Source organism: Procambarus clarkii, unplaced genomic scaffold, assembly GCF_040958095.1.
Source record: "Procambarus clarkii isolate CNS0578487 unplaced genomic scaffold, FALCON_Pclarkii_2.0 HiC_scaffold_146, whole genome shotgun sequence".
In the NCBI taxonomy this organism is placed as follows: domain Eukaryota; kingdom Metazoa; phylum Arthropoda; class Malacostraca; order Decapoda; family Cambaridae; genus Procambarus; species Procambarus clarkii.
In genome coordinates this window covers 457,239-468,390 of record NW_027189179.1, presented here as the reverse complement: position 1 = coordinate 468,390, position 11,152 = coordinate 457,239, and positions in this window count along the sequence as shown.

Here is an 11,152-nt window from a genome sequence, read left to right as displayed (position 1 = left end):
GTTCAACCCCTGCAAACACAACTAGGTGAGTACAACTAGTTGTGACCGTGTTCCCCCCTTATATTTCTCCCACGCCAGCTGTAAGAGTCATATCTACTTTACCCGAACGTTCTCTGCCTTCCAGAGAACAATTTGACATATGTGGGAGCATGAGGTGTTCTCGCATAGGAGAGAAATTAACTAAAGAAGAGTGTTTTGGCCAGTGGCTTAGGCCCTTTTGGACTCCAAGATGGCGCCGACTCCTACGTTCTCGCGCCAAAATGTTATGACGTCAGTGGCACCAGATTGGCCAAGAACGGTGACGTGGTACAATGAGCCAATGAGAAACGCCCCTGGCAAGTGTGACGTCATGAGTGGAGGTAGGTCCGGGATGTGTGACCTGTGGCGCCAGGAGTTAGATACAACATGTCAACAAGGGCGGACGTGCGATAGGGGGGTCCTGTCAGTCTGACAGTATTCGTCCCTCTCCGGTGAATATATGCATCACCAGTGGTCTGCGAGCATCCTGTGAGGTCTTCCTGAACTCCGTGAGGCGGACAGAAGAAGGAATTGACGGGAAACGAGCAACAAGTGCTCCAGTGACAGGTGCGTAGCAAGAGTGAAGCCTGGGCAGTGACGTCAGGGACCACTGTACAATTTCACCAGTTGGGTGATGACGTAGCTGCTGGGCCAGTTCACCGTGAGGAAGGGAACGACAGCAGCCGGGAGTAAGGACTGCAGACGTAGTTGTCAGGAGGAGGCGACGGCCAGGACCCCGACTCCAACCTTTCAAGAGGTTGTAGAGGAGCACGGAGCCTGCAGAGAGAAGCAGTACGGAGAAGACGCGTTTTTGGGTGTTGGTTGAGGTCCTGGAAAGAGCATCAGTGTGTGTGGGGGTGTACCCTACAGCAAGTCGTGAGCCGGGACCAGGAGCTTGAATTCAACCCTCAACAGAGGACGAGTCCACATCATTTATGGTGGAAGTAGGTAATTCAGTTTTCCCTCCCATTCCCCTTTAGTTAGCGATTAGCCAGAGTATCTTTTATGTCGTGAGCAGGGCTCACCAATGTCTATGTTTCTAGTAAGACACAGTTGTGAAGGGAGATGCTATAGAGCTCTCACCAGATACATATATGGTGTGTGATTGCACCTGTAGTTTGATGAAGAGATGACTGCGACGAGGACATTTATATTTACATGTCATTTATATTATTTATATTATAACTTCGTGCCAGAGGTTATATATATATATATATATATATATATATATATATATATATAATATATATATATATATATATATATATTATATACTATATAATAGTGTAAGGCTGTGTGCCTAGAGTTACCTCGTTATTATAAATATTGATAAAGTAAACTATATATACTGGAGTTATTAAATAGTATATTCCTATGCCTAGTGGTCAACTGTGATTATGCCAGTGTTGTGATATACTGTGAATACGAGGGAATAATAGGCGCCGAATAATAATAATAGGAATAATAGTGTCGGAACGCACGTCAACTGGGAGTGTTGCCATTCCGGGAGTGTTCCAGAACTGTGAAGAGGCGGAGAGAAGGCTGCTCATTTCTTCCTTTGCCATGTTGTTGATGCAGAGTTGTGATTCTTTGATCTTTTAAGTAAACTACAAAACCACCAACGTGTTTGTGTCAACCCTCTATTAACTTGTTGCTATTGAGACTATCTAAGAGTGAGTGATATAAACATATTCTTACCTGTTACCAAATTGATTAGTTTTCCCTGGGGCCACTACTATATTACTACTATTCTACTGAGGTGCTACTGGACACGGTAAACACCAGTTGGCGACCTATAGTGAGCGGTAGAGCCCTCTGTCGGGACGGGCACATGATCAAGTGAAGGGATCTTGTTCTCACTCGTCTATAGGCTACGAGGCCAGCTGGAGACAGACTGAGATACTCTCCTGGTGAACAGTGGCACCGTGAGGATCGAGTGCAGACCCGTGGGGGCTACAGTAAGTAACGTTTATATCTACTAATACTTGGTGGTGACTGGCTAGAGAGACACCCCGACATTGGTGAGTACCTATTTGTGTTTGCAGGGGTCGAGCTTTGGCTCTTTGGTCCCGCCTCTCAACTGTCAATCATCTGGTGTACAGATTCCTGAGCCTACTGGGCTCTATCATATCTACATTTAAAACTGTGTATGGAGTCAGCCTCCACCACATCACTGACTAATGCATTCCACCTGTTAACTACTCTGACACTGAAAAAGTTCTTTCTAAAGTCTCTGTGTCTCATTTGGCTTCAAGTTCTGAAGGATTCCTTACACAGGTTTCTGAAAGCAGTTCTGATGTTAGCCAGCCTCACATAGGCCGCTGATGATATTCTATTGATGTGGGCTTCAGGAGACAGGTTTCAGAAACAGGATAGGTCCAGGGACTGATCCCTGTGGGGCTCCATTAGTGACTCCCCGCCACTCCGAGTCCTCACCCCTCATGGTGACTTGCTGTGTCCTGTTGCTTAGGTACTACTTTACCCAGGGAAGTATCTTTCCTTTTTCTCCTGCCTGCATCTCCAGTTTGTGCACTAGTCTCTTGTGTGGTACTGTGTCAAAAGCTTTCTGGCAGTCCAGAAATATGCAGTCTGCCCAATCCTCTCTCTCTTGCCTGATTTTTGTTGCCTAGTCATAGAACTCAATTAAACCGTGTTTAGCATGATTTGCCAAATCTGAACCCGTGATGAAGTTGTGTTACAAAGTTCTTCCGCTCCAGATGTTCCACTAGATTTTTTCGCACAATCATCTCCATCATCTTGCATTCCATGCAAGATGATGGATGCAGTTAGGGACATTGACCTGTAGTTCAGTGCCTCCTGCCTATCACCCTTTTTGTATATTGGGACTACATTGGCCGCCTTCCAAATTTTTGGCAGTTCACCTGTTACCAGTGACTTGTTGTACACCATGGAGAGTGGCAGGCACAGAGCCTCTGCTCCTTCCTTTAGAATCCATGGTGAGATTCCATCCGGGCCTATAGCCTTTGTCACGTCCACATCTAGCAGATGCTTCCACACCTCCCCACTGGTAATCATAAACTCTTCTAGTGGTGTCTGGTTTAATGTTCCCTCTCTTATCTCTGGGACTTCTCCTTGCTCTGAGGTGAAGACCTCCTGGAATTTCTTATTGAGTTCCTCACACACTTCCTTGTCGTTTGTAGTGAATAATTTTGCCCCTATCGTCAGTTTCATTACCTGTTCCTTCACTGTTGTTTTCTTCCTGATGTGGTTATGCAGCAGTTTGGGTTGAGTCTTGCTCGCTATGTCATTTTCACATTGCCTCTGTACCTCTCTTCTCACCCTGACGTATTCATTCCTGCGCTCTGGTATCTTTCTCTGCTCTCTAGTTCCCACCTGTTGTTGCTGGGGGGTTCCAGCAACAGGTGAGTGTGGGGGGCACCACAACAGGTGGGTGTGAGGGTGCACAGCAATAGCTGGGTGTGGGAGGAACCAGCAACAGGTGGGTGTGGGGGGCACCAGCAACAAGTGGGTGTGGGAGGCACCAGCAACAGGTGGGTGTGGGGGGCACCAGCAACAAGTGGGTGTGGGGGGCACCAGCAACAGGTGGGTGTGGGGGGCACCAGCAACAGGTGGGTATGGGGGGCACCAGCAACAGGTGGGTGTGGGGGGCACCAGCAACAGGTGGGTGTGGGGGCACCAGCAACAGGTGGGTGTGGGGGGCACCAGCAACAGGTGGGTGTGGGGGGCACCAGCAACAGGTGGGTGTGGAGGCACCAGCAACAGGTGGGTGTGGAGGGCACCATCTACAGATGGTTGTGGGGGTACCGACAACAGATGGGAGTTGGATCACCAGCAACAGATGAGTGTGGGGGACACCAGCAACAGGTGGGTGTGGAGGCACCAGCAACAGGTGTGTGTGGGGCACCAGCAACAGGTGGGTGTGGGGGCACCAGCAACAGGTGGATATGAGGGCACCAGTAACAGGTGGGTGTGGGGGGGGCACCAGCAACAGGTGGGTGTGGGGGGGCACCAGCAACAGGTGGGTGTGGGGGGCACCAGCAACAGGTGGGAATGAGGGCACCAGCAACAGGTGGGTGTGGGGGCACCAGCAACAGGTGGGTATGAGGGCACCAGCAACAGGTGGGTGTGGGGGGCACCAGCAACAGGTGGGTGTGGAGGGCACCAGCTACAGATGGTTGTGGGGGGTACCGACAACAGATGGGCGTTGGATCACCAGCAACAGGTGGGTGTGGGGGCAACAGGTTGGTGTGGGGGTACCGACAACAGGTGGGAGTGGGATCACCAGCAACAGATGAGTGTGGGGACACCAGCAACAGGTGGGTGTGGAGGCACCAGCAACAGGTGGGTGTGTGGGGCACCAGCAACAGGTGGGTGTGGGGTCACCAGCAACAGGTGGATATGAGGGCACCAGTAACAGGTGGGTGTGGGGGGGCACCAGCAACAGGTGGGTGTGGGGGGGCACCAGCAACAGGTGGGTGTGGGGGCACCAGCAACAGGTGGGTATGAGGGCACCAGCAACAGGTGGGTGTGGGGGGCACCAGCAACAGGTGGGTGTGGGGGGCACCAGCAACAGGTGGGTGTGGAGGGCACCAGCAACAGGTGGGTGAGGGGGGCACCAGCAACAGGTGGGTGTGGGGGGAACCAGCAACAACTGGATGTGAGTGATGGTGGTAGTGTGTGGTGGTGGTTGTAATGTGTGGTGGTAGTGTTAGTGTGTGGTGGTAGTGTGTGGTGGTGGTGGTAGTGTGTGGTGCTCGTTGTAATTTGTGGTTTGGTGGTATGTTGGTGGAGGTTGTAATGTTGGTGGAGGTAGTGGTAGTGTGTGGTGGTGGCGGTAGTGTGTGGTGGTAGTGGTAGTGTGGGGTGTTGGTGGTGGTTGTGGTGGTGGTAGTAATGTGTGATAGTGGTGGTAGTATGTGGTGTTGGTGGTAGTGTGTGGTCGTGGTGGAAGTATGTGGTGTTGGTAGTGTTTGCTGGTGGTGTTGGTTGTGGTTGTAGCGTGTTGTATTGGTGATAGAGTGTGGTGATGGTAGTGTGTGGTGGTGGTGGTGATAGTGTGTGATGGTATTTGTAATGTGAGGTGGTGGTGGAACTGTTTGGTGGTGGTATTGTGTGGTTGTGGTTGTAGTGTATGATTGTGGTAATAGAGGGTGGTAGTGTGTGGTGGAGGTTGAAGTGTGTGGTAGTGGTGGTGGTTGTAGTGTTTGGTAGAGGTTGAAGTGTGTGGTAGTGGTGGTGGTTGTAGTGTGTATTGGTGGTGGTAGTGTGTAGTGGTGGTGTTAGTAGTGTGTGGTGGTGTGGTAGTGTAAGGAGGTGGTTGTAGTGTGTAATTATGGTGGTAGTGTGTGATGGTGGTGGTAGTGTGTGGTGGTGGTGGACGTGTGTGGTAGTGGTGGTAGTGTGTTATGGTGGTACTAATGTGTGGTGGTGGTAGTAGTGTGTGGTGGTGGTGGTAGTGTGTGGTGGTAGTTGTTATGTGTGGTGGTGGTGTGGTGGTAGTTGTTATGTGTGGTGGTGGTGGTGGTGGTAGTTGTTATGTGTGCTGGTGGTGGTGGTAGTATGTGGTGGTGGTGGTGGCAGTGTGTGATGGTGGTGGCAGTGTGTGGTGGTGGAGTTAGTGTGTGGTGGTGTTTGCAGTGTGTGGTGGTGTTTGCAGTGTGTGGTGGTGAAGTTAGTGTGTGGTGGTGGTGGTAATCTCTGATGGAGGTTGTAGTGTGTGGTGGTGGCGGTAGTGGGTGGTGGTAGTAATGTGTGATAGTGGTGGTAGTGTGTGGTATTGGTGGTAGTGTTTGGTGGCAGTGGAAGTGTGTGGTGGTGGTGGTATTGTGTGGTGGTGGTAGTGTTCGCTGGTGGTGTTGGTGGTGGTTGTTGTGTATGGTAGTGGTGATAGAGTGTGGTGGTGATAGTGTTTGCTGGTGGTGGTGGTGGTAGTGTGTGGAAGTCGTAGTAGTTGTGGTGGTGGTAGTCTGTGGTGGTGGTGGTGTTAATGTGGTGTGGTGGTGGTAGTGTGTGATGGAGTTGGTAGTGTGTGTTGGTAGTGTATAGTGGTGGTTGTAATGTGTGGTGGTGGTTTTAATGTGTGCTGGTGGTGGTTGGTAGTGTATTATTGTGGTTGTAATGTGTGGTGGTGGTTGTATTGTGTGGTGGTGGTGGTAGAGATAGTGTGTGGTGGTGGTGGTAGTGTATGGTAGAGGTTGTAATGTGTGGTGGTGGTTGTAGTGTGGTGATGTTTTGGTAGTGTGGTGGTGGTTGTAATGTGAGGTAGTGGTGGAAGTGTTTGGGGGTGGTATTGTGTGGTTGTGGTTGTAGTGTATGGTTGTGGTAATAGAGGGTGGTGGTGGTGGTGGTAGTGTGTTGTGGAGGTTTGAAGTGTGTGGTAATGGTGGTAGTGTGTAATGGTGGTGGTAATGTGTGGTGGTGGTGGTGGTAGTGTGTGGTGGTGGTAGTGTGTGGTGGTAGTGTGTGTTGGTGGTGGTGGTAGTGTGTGGTGGTGGTGGTGGTAGTGTGTGGTGGTGGTGGTGGTAGTGTGTGGTGGTGGTGTTAGTGTGTTATGGAGGTTGTAATGTGTGGTGGTTGTAGTAATGTGTGGTGGTGGTGGTGGTAGTGCGTGGTGGTGGTGGTAGAGTGGTGGTGGTGGTGGTAGTGCATTTTGGTGGTTAAAGAGTGTGGTGGTGGTGGTAGTGTGTGGTGATGGTGGTTGATGTGTGTTGTGGAGGTGGTAATGTGTGGTGGTGGTGGTAGTGGTAGTGTGTGGTGGTGGTAGTGTGTTATGGTGGTTGTAGTGTGTGGTGGTGGTGGTAGTGTGTGGTGGTGGTGGTAGTGTGTATGTGGTTGTAGTAGTGTGTGGTGGTGGTGGTAGTGTATGGTGGTGGTTGTAATGTGTGGTGGTAGTGTGTGGTGGTGGTGGTAGTGTGTATTTGGTGGTAGTAGTGTGTGGTGGTGGTGGTAGTGTATGGTGATGGTTGTAATGTGTGGTGGTAGTGTGTATGTGGTGGTAGTCGTGTGTGTTGGTGGTGGTAGTGTATGGTGGTGGTTGTAATGTGTGGTGGTGGTAGTAGTATGTGGAGGTGGTGGTAGTAGTAGTGTGTGGTGGTAGTGGCAGTGTGTGGTGGTGGTGTTAGTGTGTGGTGGTGTTGGTAGTGTGTGGTGGTGGAGGTGGTAATCTCTGATGGTGGTTGTAGTGTGTGGTGGTAGTGTGTGGTTGTGGTGGTAGTGTGTGGTTGTAGTTTTAGTGTGGGATGGTGGTGGTGGAAGTGTGTTGTGGTTGTAATGTGTGGTGGTGGTGGTAGTGTGTGGTGGTTGTTGTTTGAAATTTCCAACACTAATACAATACTATTGTATTATTAAAAACTAGTATTAAAATATACTAATTACTGTAGTTACTAAAACTTACTAACAGTACTGTTCACATGAACTAACTATTATATCTGTATAAGGATACTGGAATTCTTACGAAACCAAGCCCAGTATTGCGTCAGATTATACCTAGTTAAACACATTTATATCCAGTGTGTTAGAGAATTGAATGTGATTCTTTAAAATCATCAGTATTCCGTGTGATAATTATTTACGGATAACATAACTCCCAAATAATTCCAAATCGAGAGTTTTTAGTTACAATTGTTATCAAGTAATAATTTTACCGTCACGCGTGAATGCCATGGAGAAAACTAAAATCATCTCCATTTCTTGTTTACTGCCATAAGGCGAGAAATTTATAATATTTAACTCCCTAGAATTACAACCCAGTCTTTATTAAAGCATTTTAGCCACAATTGCGCGAAATAATATTATTCGTGATAAATAATGTCTGTGGCGAATGCGGGACGCTAGTGGGTGAGGGAGGAGAAGCCATTGTTGTTGGTGTGGACGAGACGCCTGAGTTTGGCGTGTAGTCTCGTGTTGCGGAATTGAGCAACAAGGTCTTGGTGTCAGAGTCTGAGGACACGTGACGTTGAGATTATCAGCAAGAATTACCCTGGTACTCAACATAGAACTAGTTAATATTGTTCTACGTGATCTGCAGTGACCGGCCAACTAATAACACGTCGACATTCAAGCCAAGCTATCAACCACGTGTACGACATTGCTGGAGTTTGAGCTTGGGACGCGGTTTCGGCAAGCTTCAACAAAATTTGTACCCTTTAGCTAAGTATATAATTCCCTTTTGATGCATCATTAGAGATTGTATATGTCGGGGCAGCTTGTCGTTAGATCGAGCGACCCTAACAAATCCCATGTTAGTACCATAATTAATTTGTTTTCCATTTTCATGAATATAGACATTTCAGTAGCCTAGTTCAATGCTACGTAATATCCCTTAAGTTATAGCTTAAGTGAGGAGTCCACGAGCTGTTACCTTACTCCGAGTTATTCATCTCCCAGTGTTTCTACGAGGAATTCCGGAGATCCCGAGGATGAGTCGTAAATGATGTCATTGAAATCGTCTTAAAGCTAAGACCTTTCATACTCACTTATTTACTCTAAAATTCATTACTTCTATATCCAATTATTTAATTGGATGCTGATCATGTACACTGGAGATAATACGTGTTTATTAGAATGATTAATTTCTGATGCTAATGATCTTTATAATTACTGGTGATAATCTTCTATAGATTTCTTTAATTGGTCATAAGGTTAGTTATTACACAATGAACTGGTGCACGAACCACACTAGTTTCCTAGACGTATATGAAGTTCTAGCAATAACCCGCCAATGTAGGTGTTTGAGGCTTTGATTCAAGTTAATTATCTATACAGCCTATTAATTAGTTAAGTGATTATACTTCCTAATATTTAGCCATAGACACTGGTTCTTCCTGGAGTTTCTAATGATCACTTTTTATTAGTTTCCCTCTTTTCTTAAAAGCGGGTGGTCCTTCGTAATTGCTTTCATTAATTAATAATTAAATAAATAGAGTCAAGCCCCAAATATCCCACATTATGGTCCTTATCGAACCGGATAAACATAAAATATAAATATACATACTAATTAGTAATAAACTATTCACCGTGTGAAGTAGTCTGGACTAAGCATCTTAATTAATTGTGTCTACCGGCAGCGTAACACATAGGTTAGCCTAAGTCACACCAAGTCATTGCTACTTACACCTCATGTATAAGATAGCACTCGTGAGACACAGTCAATTACCCACAACACTTAGGCCTACACTTCATACTGAAGTAAGATTCTTTAGGTCACCAGGAGCAACAGCTCATAACTTGTATATTAATTCCTCACTAACACCAATTATGTGTTAACTATTTGGGCTATACCAATATTTCAATATACGGCTGTCAGCAGACTGTCCATTATAGCCTGAATTCATTCCATGATTACTGATTCACTCAAGTCAGTGGATCATTAACATTTTAGGATCCAGTATATTAATATAAATTGCTGATCCCATACTAATTAATCATTACTAACCCTGATAACATTTTATTCCAAAATTATGAATACATTCAGGAGTTAAATATTATTTACGGCAGTAGAATACTTGCCAAACACAATTAATTCTCTTGTGTTCATTTAATTTTATTATACACATAATTTCTACAGTGTATATATTATAAAACTATAAAATCCAAAACCCCAAAAATACAGCACAACTATTTGCACATTACTGCACCACAATATAATCTTTGCCAACCTTTATTAGGTAGGAATTTAGGCTGTGATTGTGCTGAATTTGGCACAAACACAGACTAAATAAATTTGTAGTTTCTTAAGTAGAAATTCTCACGACTAGGCTTGAGCTAGTTAGTGGTACATATATTATTCATTCTTGTGCTGACCCTATCAAGGGTGGGATCAATCCTTAAGATAACTCTGATTAGAGTGTATCCATATTATTTCTATGTACATCTTTGAGTGTTACTGTAAGTTCACTACCCATCCAAGGCTGATTTTGAAGAGCTTAGCTAAGGAACACCTGTAGTGAGACCAAGTACCACTCAAATCTTAGTTGCTTATTATTAGGTAGGTAGCTAACCTCTAAATGAGGTAAATTACAATCAGCCTCAAGAAAATATCAGGCTGTCAATAATTACACCTGCTCTACATAAAGGAGCAGACGCCATAGCTGTACAAGTAGCTATATAAGCCCAATAAGGCTCAATTTACAACAAGAATAGCTACTCCAGAAAGGACTGCAAGATTCTTGAGAAGTCTTCAAGTTCACCTATCAAAACTACTTGTCAAATGTGACAACTGTATAGAAACTAACACAGTTGACGTCTTCAGGCTAGTAAGTTCCACAAGGGTAGCTAACCAAAAATATGACCATATAAAGGTTGTAATCGAGTCTTATAGGAACATACTCCATGTCAGTAATACTGACTCAGACGAATTACGTCCTGACAGAATCTGATGTTGACGAATATGAATGTATCATTCAGACAAGTTAGACCGATATAAAAAGGTGCTTGCGACACAAGATGTCCCGGAGTGGATAGAACAATTCTATAGTAGACCTACACCCGAACAAGCACCCAGCTCAGATGAAATACTTGAGCTACCTCAAGATGAGGAGAATCCTCTAATCAATGCTGATCACTATACAGGATAAACAACTGAAGTTCAACCTTCATTTTCTAACAACTCATCTAATACAACTTCACGTAATGATTATTTACAGAATCTGATCAATTTTCAGACAGCTCTTCTCAATGTTCCCTGGATTCTATAAATTCAATACATGAGGCTACTGAATTAGCTAGCTCCTCACAAGAACCCAGAGAAACAAGTGAAGCTGCAGATGAAACTCTTAGTGAAGCTGCAATATCAGTGAATCTGAATCAGAAAATGATAAAGCTAATGCTGCAGCAGCAGCCGAAGATGTAATTAAAGCTGAGGCTAAGCAAGAAGCCTTAAGCAATACAAGTAATGGTCACAATTGCTCACACCAGCCTTCTAGAGTAAGTGCTAACAATGAGAAGACTGTTATAAACCTTGTACACCAATTGCAAGATTTATCTCCACCAGAACAATCAGTTGACTCTCTACAAGCCATTAGTTTTCAGCTTGAGTCACTGTTAAATTCCTTCAGTAAAGAGGTGGATCACCCAACTGCTGAGTGGATGACTAAAATTATCATCCAAAGAAAATTGTCTGGTGACACACAATAAAGTTATATGTATACCAGAA